Source organism: Brassica napus, unplaced genomic scaffold, assembly GCF_020379485.1.
Source record: "Brassica napus cultivar Da-Ae unplaced genomic scaffold, Da-Ae ScsIHWf_1299;HRSCAF=1855, whole genome shotgun sequence".
In the NCBI taxonomy this organism is placed as follows: domain Eukaryota; kingdom Viridiplantae; phylum Streptophyta; class Magnoliopsida; order Brassicales; family Brassicaceae; genus Brassica; species Brassica napus.
The window spans coordinates 444,449-456,144 of NW_026014713.1; positions in this window are offsets into that span (position 1 = coordinate 444,449).

Here is an 11,696-nt window from a genome sequence, read left to right on the forward strand (position 1 = left end):
TGATGATTAATCAAGGATTGATCCCAATACTATTGTGTCTTATCTTTGCTGGAGTTTGAGTGATGTTTCAGGTTCACAAGAAGTGTTCTTTGCTCACCATCCATCCGAGTATAAGAGGAAGACTTGTTGCCCATTGTGTGTGCAATGGAGAGTGGTTACTAGTGTGATATGGCGCCACTGGTGTGAAGTCTCACTGAAGCTCACTTCAAGCTTGAACCTAGATTAGGCCAAGCTTGAGGAGGGGAGTTGAGTGAGCTTCCTAGGCGATCCAAGAAGTCCATTGCAAGCACCTGAAGAAGGAGCCATCCGGGTTTAGGCTGTGGCGAGTCTATTCAAGAGATTACTCAAACTAAGACAGAGTACTCTTGGCTGTGAGAAGATGAAGGCTACTCTATCAAGGCGGCTTCTAGTGTGAGGTGGTTGAAGAGATAGCTGAGGCTTCCACAAGCATTCCATTCAAGATGGCGAGTTCAAGAAGAGGCTGCAATGGTGTGTGTGTGTTGATCATGAAGCCATCCGTTCAAGCTTGTTCCTGTGAGAGTCTCAAGCTTGAGGGGGAGTGTTGAAGCTTACATGATCAGAATGAGCTTGGTGGTTATTCTAGAAGAGGAAGCAACCTGTTGGGAAGTATGATGAAGGATGAAGAAGCAATGTCCAAGGCGGCTTCAAGTGTTGAGGTGATTGGAGAGTGGCTGAAGCATCCTCATGTAGTTCCAGCAACAAGGTGGCGACTCTAGAAGAAGAAGAAGCAGCCAAGACTCAGCAAGAGTGTTGTATCTCCAAGAAGAGGCTGATCTGGTGTGTCCGAGCACTTCAACCTAACAAGAGGTTAGGTGAAAGGGGGAGAGGCCAAGATCAGGCAGTAAGGAGAGTACAAGGCATGGGAAGAATGAAGAGGCCATGATCCAGAGTCTTTGTGTCCCTTACATTGTTGGTAAGGCACAAAGACTCACTGGCCAATCCCTAGGCCTTGGAGACTTTACTCTTTTTCCCTCATCAAGGTTTTGTCCCAAAGGGTTTTCCTTGGTGAGGTTTTTAATGAGGAAGTTCTTCAAGGTTCCAAGCTTGACTTAGGATCAGCTAAAGTCAAGCTTGAGGGGGAGTGTTGACTTGAAGAAAGAAATGGAGCCAAAGGAGGAGTTGGGTTGAGTTTGGGTCTTGAGCAAGAATAGGGACAAGATCTTAAGAGATTGTCTATCAAGGCTTCATGAAGGTTTAGAGAAGTCTAGAAGTGTCATGAAGGCTGTGCAAAGATAGGGTTTGAGTCCAGGAGGGACTTAGACACCATTTGGAGAAAGATGGGTGATGGTGCAAAGATAGGGCGACCAGATGATCAGACGGTACGGACGGTACAAAACCGGACGGGCCGGGCAATCTTAGGGCGACCCAAACCGAGTCAGGTCTGACCATTGGAGATGTTTGGGTGAGATGTGCAAAAATAGGGCGAGGTACGGACAGGCGGTCCGTACCATCAACCGTACTTCACCCAGGATCGACCAGAAGTTGTGCAAACTTAGGGCGTCGGTTTAGAGAGCGATTAGGCGACCTTGTCTGATTGTAATCAGACTGTTTGTGGATAAGTAAGAGAGAGGACGTGGTCAACAAGGACAGGCTGTCAAGAGGTGTAAAGGGAAAGCAAAGGGGACCATGTATCTAGCTAAAGAAGTGGGAAGGTTCATGGGAGCCTTTGAGGAACCAATCAGAAGCCAGCCCTTGCCTTGGCCAGTTTGAATGGACCAATCACCAGCCAGCCTTCCTTAACCAATCAGAAGCCATCACCAAGATTGCAAAGACCAAAACAAGACTACATCCAAGCCATCCATTTCACAAGTCATTTCTAGCCATTAGATTAAGGGTTTCTAATGTTTCAAAGTGTAAAGCTTATAAAAGCATGTGTATGGACGAAAATTAAAGCTCTTAAGAGAGTATGGGGGTTTTCCCATCTCCTTCATAATTATAAAAGTGTGTTCTTGATCAGATTCCCTTAATCTCTCCCTTTCTTAGTCTCTAATCTCTTAATCTCTCAAAGTCTCTTTGTTTCTGATCTAAGTTCATACTAGTTTCATCAGATTCTTTCTTCACCATTTCAAGACTCTATTCTGCCCTAAGAGGCTTGTTCTTCACACACACATCCTAGACTCTTAAATCTCATATGGTATCAGAGCCAGGTTCATTAGAACTTGGTTCAAGCTTCCGCTAAGCTCAAGGCTTCTCCCATGTCATTTCTAAACCAAGAAGAAGCTTCATGTTCAGCCTGCTGTAAAACCTCTCCAAGAAGAAGGTGGGCTCATACATGGCGTCCAGTAGCTGTCTCTGGTTGTTCTCCACGTTCTCATGTCCACCCTTGAAGAAAGAAGGCCTTGGAAGCAAAGGTTATGAAGTGGTCTAGCTAGCCTCTTCAACAAACCAGATCCAGGCGAGTCTCATGGTGATTCTCATGAAGAAAGGTGGTCTCTTTGACATGGTGGGTTCAAGAGGAAGGTCCATGGAAGCAGGAGATGTTGGGGTCGACACCAACAGCTCAGATCTTGCCATGTACTAAGGAGTTTCAAGGAACTAACACTAGTTCCTTGGCTGTAAGGAAATCTCTTTCTCTTGTATAAAGCTTGAGTATTTGAACTGAAAATTATATTAAACTGATTGTGATGTGGTGTTGTGATTGAAAACTTGAGGATATATTAAGTCTGTTCTTTTCATTGCCGCTGCGACTAGCGGTCGCGGCAACAAAATCACACTTTGACGGAGTCAAGATGAAGGCTCTTGAAAGTAAACTTATTTATCGCGGCTTGCCGCAACGATGAAAAAAGGGGATGATGCTGCCGCTGATATTTTCAGCGTCGGATTTAGTTACTGCATTTTGCCGCTGCGACTGAAAAAAAAAGTTTCGGTTGTCTCACCGGCGCTATATTTCCGATGGTAAAGGGGTAATTTTCAGTTGCCGCTGCTAGTCGCCAGCGTTTGCGAAAAGAACAGGCCTATTAAAGATTGCTAAATGAAATGAAATGAATTTAGAATCTGTCCCATAATGCTTAAAAAGTCTTGTTTGGTGGTTGAAAAGTTTAAAAATGCTTAACCCTGATTCTAGTGAGGCTTGTTAGGGAGTTAGAAGTTGTCTAAACCTGATTGCTTTCATGAAATGAGATCACCTAAGGTTATGCATTGGGTCTGATATTGGTTGTTGATAGTAGTGCTTAACTAAGGTTCATAGTGATGCTTGTTGTGATTGCTTAAATCTGCTTGCATACATGGATTGAAACCGTTTTAAAGTTATTGCATACTGTCTTGTGGCTGTCTTACATTGAAGCATTAGATTCATGTCTAAATTGCTGAGTAAAGAAGCTTTAAAAATTGCCTAAGTAGCTTGTATTGAATCTGTTAAGATCATGCTTGTGCTTAGAGAGTTTGCTTGCAAAGATTAGAACTTGAAAATGACTTGTTTAATCTGTTGCAATGCTTGTGATATTTGGGAATCAAACTTGATGATTAATCAAGGATTGATCCCAATACTATTGTGTCTTATCTTTGCTGGAGTTTGAGTGATGTTTCAGGTTCACAAGAAGTGTTCTTTGCTCACCATCCATCCGAGTATAAGAGGAAGACTTGTTGCCCATTGTGTGTGCAATGGAGAGTGGTTACTAGTGTGATATGGCGCCACTGGTGTGAAGTCTCACTGAAGCTCACTTCAAGCTTGAACCTAGATTAGGCCAAGCTTGAGGAGGGGAGTTGAGTGAGCTTCCTAGGCGATCCAAGAAGTCCATTGCAAGCACCTGAAGAAGGAGCCATCCGGGTTTAGGCTGTGGCGAGTCTATTCAAGAGATTACTCAAACTAAGACAGAGTACTCTTGGCTGTGAGAAGATGAAGGCTACTCTATCAAGGCGGCTTCTAGTGTGAGGTGGTTGAAGAGATAGCTGAGGCTTCCACAAGCATTCCATTCAAGATGGCGAGTTCAAGAAGAGGCTGCAATGGTGTGTGTGTGTTGATCATGAAGCCATCCGTTCAAGCTTGTTCCTGTGAGAGTCTCAAGCTTGAGGGGGAGTGTTGAAGCTTACATGATCAGAATGAGCTTGGTGGTTATTCTAGAAGAGGAAGCAACCTGTTGGGAAGTATGATGAAGGATGAAGAAGCAATGTCCAAGGCGGCTTCAAGTGTTGAGGTGATTGGAGAGTGGCTGAAGCATCCTCATGTAGTTCCAGCAACAAGGTGGCGACTCTAGAAGAAGAAGAAGCAGCCAAGACTCAGCAAGAGTGTTGTATCTCCAAGAAGAGGCTGATCTGGTGTGTCCGAGCACTTCAACCTAACAAGAGGTTAGGTGAAAGGGGGAGAGGCCAAGATCAGGCAGTAAGGAGAGTACAAGGCATGGGAAGAATGAAGAGGCCATGATCCAGAGTCTTTGTGTCCCTTACATTGTTGGTAAGGCACAAAGACTCACTGGCCAATCCCTAGGCCTTGGAGACTTTACTCTTTTTCCCTCATCAAGGTTTTGTCCCAAAGGGTTTTCCTTGGTGAGGTTTTTAATGAGGAAGTTCTTCAAGGTTCCAAGCTTGACTTAGGATCAGCTAAAGTCAAGCTTGAGGGGGAGTGTTGACTTGAAGAAAGAAATGGAGCCAAAGGAGGAGTTGGGTTGAGTTTGGGTCTTGAGCAAGAATAGGGACAAGATCTTAAGAGATTGTCTATCAAGGCTTCATGAAGGTTTAGAGAAGTCTAGAAGTGTCATGAAGGCTGTGCAAAGATAGGGTTTGAGTCCAGGAGGGACTTAGACACCATTTGGAGACAGATGGGTGATGGTGCAAAGATAGGGCGACCAGATGATCAGACGGTACGGACGGTACAAAACCGGACGGGCCGGGCAATCTTAGGGCGACCCAAACCGAGTCAGGTCTGACCATTGGAGATGTTTGGGTGAGATGTGCAAAAATAGGGCGAGGTACGGACAGGCGGTCCGTACCATCAACCGTACTTCACCCAGGATCGACCAGAAGTTGTGCAAACTTAGGGCGTCGGTTTAGAGAGCGATTAGGCGACCTTGTCTGATTGTGATCAGACTGTTTGTGGATAAGGAAGAGAGAGGACGTGGTCAACAAGGACAGGCTGTCAAGAGGTGTAAAGGGAAAGCAAAGGGGACCATGTATCTAGCTAAAGAAGTGGGAAGGTTCATGGGAGCCTTTGAGGAACCAATCAGAAGCCAGCCCTTGCCTTGACCAGTTTGAATGGACCAATCACCAGCCAGCCTTCCTTAACCAATCAGAAGCCATCACCAAGATTGCAAAGACCAAAACAAGACTACATCCAAGCCATCCATTTCACAAGTCATTTCTAGCCATTAGATTAAGGGTTTCTAATGTTTCAAAGTGTAAAGCTTATAAAAGCATGTGTATGGACGAAAATTAAAGCTCTTAAGAGAGTATGGGGGTTTTCCCATCTCCTTCATAATTATAAAAGTGTGTTCTTGATCAGATTCCCTTAATCTCTCCCTTTCTTAGTCTCTAATCTCTTAATCTCTCAAAGTCTCTTTGTTTCTGATCTAAGTTCATACTAGTTTCATCAGATTCTTTCTTCACCATTTCAAGACTCTATTCTGCCCTAAGAGGCTTGTTCTTCACACACACATCCTAGACTCTTAAATCTCATATCAGCGTCACAATATCCCACCACTTCAGTACTCTTGTTGCATCCCATCCACACTCCAAGGCTTGATGTCCCGTTCAGTTACAAGAGAAGTCTCTCCACCATGCGCCAGTGATGTTCCTTTGGGACTTGCATATGCTGGCTCACTTGATTCACAGCAAAGCATATGTCTGGTCTTGTGATAGTGAGATAGATGAGCTTCCCTACCAGCTTCCTGTATAGCTTTGGATCATGGAAGGCCTTGCTATCTTCAATCTCCCCCTCACGTGGAATCTTGTATCCATCTTCAAGGGGCATCTTTGCTGTCTTATCTCCTTGTATACCTGCATCTTTCAAAAGATCAAGTGTATACTTCCTTTGGGAAATGAACAATCCTTCCTTAGATCTACACAACTCAATTCCAAGGAAGTATTTCATCTCTCCTAAGTCTTTGATTTCAAACACAGATTTCAAAAACTCCTTTGTGGCTTTTATACCAGTCTTATCACTACCTGTTATGATAATGTCATCAACATATACAAGTAGACAGATGATACCTGAAGGTGTAGTGAGAGTGAAAAGGGTGTGATCCAATTCTGACTTCTTAAATCCACGCCCATTTAAAGTAGTGCTCAGCTTGTTGTACCATGCTCTAGGTGATTGCTTCAACCCATAGATAGCTTTCTTGAGCCTCAACACATTCCCTGGTTGTACAAGATGCTCAAGACCTGGTGGTGGATACATATACACTTCATCTTCTAGTTCCCCTTGAAGAAATGCATTCTTCACATCCATCTGCCAAAGCTCCCACTCAAGATTCACAGCAAGAGACAATACAATTCTTATTGTATGTAACTTGGCAACAGGAGCAAAGGTATCAATGTAGTCTTCCCCATATGTTTGAGTGTATCCTCTAGCCACCAGTCTTGTCTTCTTTCTATCAATGGTTCCATCAGGTAGATACTTAATAGTAAATATCCACTTGCTTGTTACTGCCTTCTTCCCTTTTGGTAACTCACTTTCAAACCAAGTGTCATTCTTTATCATGGCATTGGCTTCATCACTCACTGATTCTTTCCAGTCTTCATACTGCATTGCTTCTTCATATGATCTTGGTATACTGCTTTCATCTAAGCTCATCATGAATGCACAATGCTCCTTTGGATAATAGGCAAAAGAACACACAGCCTGAGAGGGATGCTCCACAGCCTGGGCATTGTAGTACACTCTCGTGTTTACCCAGTTGGAAGCATCTCTCTTTAGCCGTGTGCTTCTCCTTAATGGTACCTCAGTTTGTGTTTGCTCTGGTGCTTCTACTTCAGTTGTTTCAACTTCTCCTTGTTCTGGCAACTCATTACTCTCTTCACTACTCGGTTCAACTCCACTTTGATCAGGATGATGCGCAAAACCTTGACTCTCATCCACCTCCTCAGTTCCATTCCCTCCCTCATGATCAAGGTGAGATGGTTCTTCAGCTTCCTGTACTTCAGGTGACTGATCTTCGTTTGACTCCTGGGACATTCCAATCCCAAGACCTTCTAGTATCTGTCTCAAGCTTGTAGCCCTATCTGAAGGTTGTGACAGATCCTCCAGCTCTTTCCAATCTTTGTCCTCATAGTAGCTCTTCTCTTCAAAGAACTTGACATCTCTAGATACAAGTACCCTTCTTGTTTCTGGAACAAAGCACTTGTATCCCTTCTGTGTAGTTGAGTATCCTATCATCATAGCCTTGATACTCTTTGCTTCCAGCTTGTTTCTTATCTCTCCCGGGACAAGAACATAGCTTATACACCCAAAGACTCTTAGGTGATCTAGTACCGGCTTGTTGTTGTTGAGAACTTCAAATGGGGCTTTATCTTCTAAGATCCTGGTTGGTATCCTATTGATTAGGTAGCAAGCAGTAATCACAGTATCACTCCAAAATCTCTTTGGCACACTCATCTGAAACATCATTGATCTAGCCACTTCCATAAGATGTCTATTCTTTCTTTCAGCCACTCCATTCTGTTGAGGCGTGTAAGGGCAACTTGTTTGATGAAGTATCCCATGTTGAGCTAGATGGTTCTTGAATGCATTGCCAGTATACTCTCCACCATTATCAGACCTGAAAATCTTAATCTTGGCATTATACTGGTTAGAAACATATGATTGAAAGTTTTTAAATGCATCAAGAACCCTATCTTTTGTTTTGATTAGTGTTATCCAGGTGTATTTAGATTTTTCATCTATAAATGTGACAAAGTACTTGTAATTATCTCTAGATAGGCAGGGAGCAGTCCATACATCAGAATGAATAAGATCAAAGCATTTATCATAGATAGTAGTGGACCTCTTGAACACAGTCTTACAATGTTTTCCCAAAATACAAGCTTCACAATCATTATTTTTAAACATGACACCTGGTAACATTAAGCTCAAGGCTCTAACATGTGGATGTCCTAGCCTAGAATGCCATAATGCACCCCTACTTAACACAGAACTCAACAAGCAACTAGAACTAGAAATACGGGAAATGTCTTCAAGTAAATAGAGGTCTCCTTTGGTTACTCCTTGCCCAATCAACTTACTGCTTTCAATATCCTGAAATTTCACATCATTAGGACTGAAAATAACATTGCATTGAAGATCATTGGTACATCTCTTAACAGATAATAGATTAGAAGTAAACTCAGGCATGTATAAGGCTTTAGAATCCTTATTAAACAGTTTCAAGTCCCCTAGACCTCTAATAGGAATTCTATCACCATTTGCAATCATTACATGTCCATGAGCAGGTTCTATATTCTTTATAAGACTATCATCACTAATCATATGATGTGAAGCACCTGAATCAATAATCAAAGGTTTTATTCCTTGAGCAATGTGATTTCTAGGTGTTTCACTTACCAATTTCAATTTACTGATGAGATCAAGCAATGTGAATTCATTTCTAGGCATTCTATCAGCAGTAAAGGTCATGTATGAGTCAGATTCAATCCTCATATTATCAAGGTTCTCTAGCAACTTATCACAAGTTCTAGGTAACACATGAGCAGCATAAGAATAACCAAGAGTGTTTCTGAGTGTGTTACCAGACTCCTTGAGAACTTTGATCAGGGCGTCAATGTCAGACTTCCTAATCACCTCATGCTCCATGTTCTTCCCTACTCCTTGATGGTGAGGGGCTACGGCTCTTCCTCCACTTTCACCCGCATGATCCAATGAACTAGCTCCTGATGTGCCGGCTTCACTAGTCTCTGCAGAAAGGTGAGCTCGTCCCTCCCTCTCCTTGTTGAACTTGGCTGGCTTCAAATGAGGGTGTAGGATCCAGCACTGACTCCTCTTATGCCCCGGCTTCTTGCAATGATCACAGTTGCCACTGAACTTCCTTTCCTCTCCACGGTAAGCAGCTTTGTTTGCTTGGATTGCCTCAGCCTTGTTGGAAAGAGCCACATCCCCTTTTCCCCCAAACAAGCCGAGAGTCCCTTCTTCCTTTTGAAGCTGTGCACACACTTCCTCCATAGATGGAAGGTTTGGAGACCTTAGGATATGCTTAATAACATCACCAAAGGCCGGATTCAACGTCAACATCAAACCAAACACTTGATCTTGTTCCCGCCTCTCCATAAGCGTCTCTTGATCAATGGTGCTTGGCCTCAAGGTCTCTAGCTCAGACCAGAGTGACCTGTACTTTCCCAAGTGCTTAGAGAACTCCTCCTCTTCTTGCGCAAGGTTGTTGATGGCTCTCTTGAGCTCAAACACCCGGCTTAGGTTGGTAGTGTTCCCAAACGTCTTCAGGAGGGTTTCCCACAGGTGTTTAGGAGTCTCACAGTAGCTGTAGGCATCTAGGAGATGGACTTCAAGGGATCCTTGTAGTACTGAGAGCACCATCAAGTCTTCTTGAATCCATTTCTTCTCGGCAGCAGCAACTTGATCTCCATCACCTTCACCTCCTTCTCCTACTTTGGCCACTGGTTTAGGTGCCTCATCCGTGATGTGACTCCATAACCCTAGCCTCCCAATGGCTGTCTTCACAAGCCTAGACCACAACAGGTAGTTCCCACTACCCTTCAAAGCAACAGGAACCGTAATGACCTTGTAGGTTCCCTCCATCTTGTTTAGTTTGATTCGAAAGAGAAAAGAAAATGAGTTTAGACTGAAGCTGAAGAACACTCGAAACCTCAATACCACAGCCAACCTGGCTCTGATACCATGTGATTTTAGAAAGAGATTATGGTGAGATTAAGGGAAGATGGGATGATTTATGATATGTAAAAGAGAAACATGATGAACTAGAGAGAGATTATCATCAAATCGAGTTATCTTATTAATCAAGACAGAGTTTACAATATATAAGATCAGATACAAGGGTTTCAGAGAGACTAAGCATGTGAGGTCAAGGATAAGGTTGCTTTAATTCAAACTTGATCCAATGGGAGCCTGTTCCAGCCTGTGTGGATAAGACCCAGCTCCCTTAGCCATCCAAACGGTCATCTCTTCATGGTAAAATCCCCTTTGGCCGTTAACTCCTTTTACTCGGGTAAAAGATGACTTGGGCGAGTTATGGATCGACCATGGTACGGATGGTACGGCCTGTACGGCCTTGTACGGCCTGTACGGCCTTGTACGGCCTGGTCGATCCCTAACCCATCTTTTCCATTCCTTCACACCATCTCATCTCTTCTTCAACTCCTTAGGACATCTTCTCTCATATATTGATCAGCTCATTTCAACACTCTTGGGCGTGATCCACTCTCCAAAGGGATGCAAAGTAACTTCCTAAGCTTTTAACTTAGTTACCACAGTCAAACCGATGTTACTGTGGTAAAACTCCAAAGTTACTATCTGCCCCAATACTCTTCCTCTATCAATGTATCACCTCTTCTCAACACTCCCCCTCAAGCTTGACCATGTAGAACAAGTCAAGCTTGGAAACCATGAAGACCTCCCTCATTAAAAACCTCACCAAGGAAAACCCATTGGGATAAAACCTTGATGAGGGAAAAAGAGTGGAGACTCCATGGTTAAGGGGCTCAGCTCCTTGGAGTAAGATCAATGAGTCCAAGCCTTGATAGTATGGACTCCATTGTCTTTAATCTCGCTGCCTTAGTAAACACATCTGCAAGCTGGTCTTCACTTCTTGTATAACATGGCAGTATCACTCCTAAGATAATCATCTGCCTCACCTTATGACAATCCACCTCTATGTGCTTTGTTCTCTCATGAAACACTGAGTTGGAGGCAATGTGGATAGCTGCTTGATTGTCACAATGCATAGTCATAGGAGTAGTCTGCTCAATCTCTAGATGCTTCAAGATCCCCTTGATCCACACCAACTCGTTTGTCAGCTTCAACATGGCTCTATACTCAGCTGCAGCACTTGAACAGGAGATAACCTTCTGCTTCTTACTCTTCCAAGTTACCAAGTTCCCTCCAATGAATTTACAATACCCAGTAGTTGATCTCCTGTCCACTCTATCTCCTGCCCAATCAGCATCACAATAACCAACCACTTCTGTACTGCCATTGCAGCCCATCCAAACTCCTTGTCCAGCCGTCCCACTTAAATACCTCAGTATCCTATCAACCATCTTCCAATGATGGACCTTTGGCGCCTGCATATGTTGACTCACTTGATTCACAGCGAAGCATATATCTGGCCTAGTAATTGTCAAGTAGATCAGCTTGCCAACCATCTTCCTGTATAGCTTAGGATCCTCAAACAGCTGCTTCTCTTCAACCTCCCCCTCACGCAGAACCTTATATCCCTCCTCGAGGGGTGTCTTAGCTATCTTTCCTCCAAGCACATCAGTCTCCTTCAACATATCCATAGTATACTTCCTTTGAGACATAAACAAACCCTCCTTTGATCTGCATATCTCAATGCCCAGAAAATACTTCATCTCTCCCAAATCCTTGATGTCAAACACAGATTTGAGAAACTCCTTAGTAGCTTGAATCCCTGCCTTATCACTCCCTGTGATAATCAAATCATCCACATACACTAGAATCACAATGATCCCTGAAGGTCCTGTCAAGGTGAAGAGAGTGTGATCTAATTCAGACTTCCTAAAGCCTCTCCCATTGAGTGTTGTACTCAGCTTCCTGTACC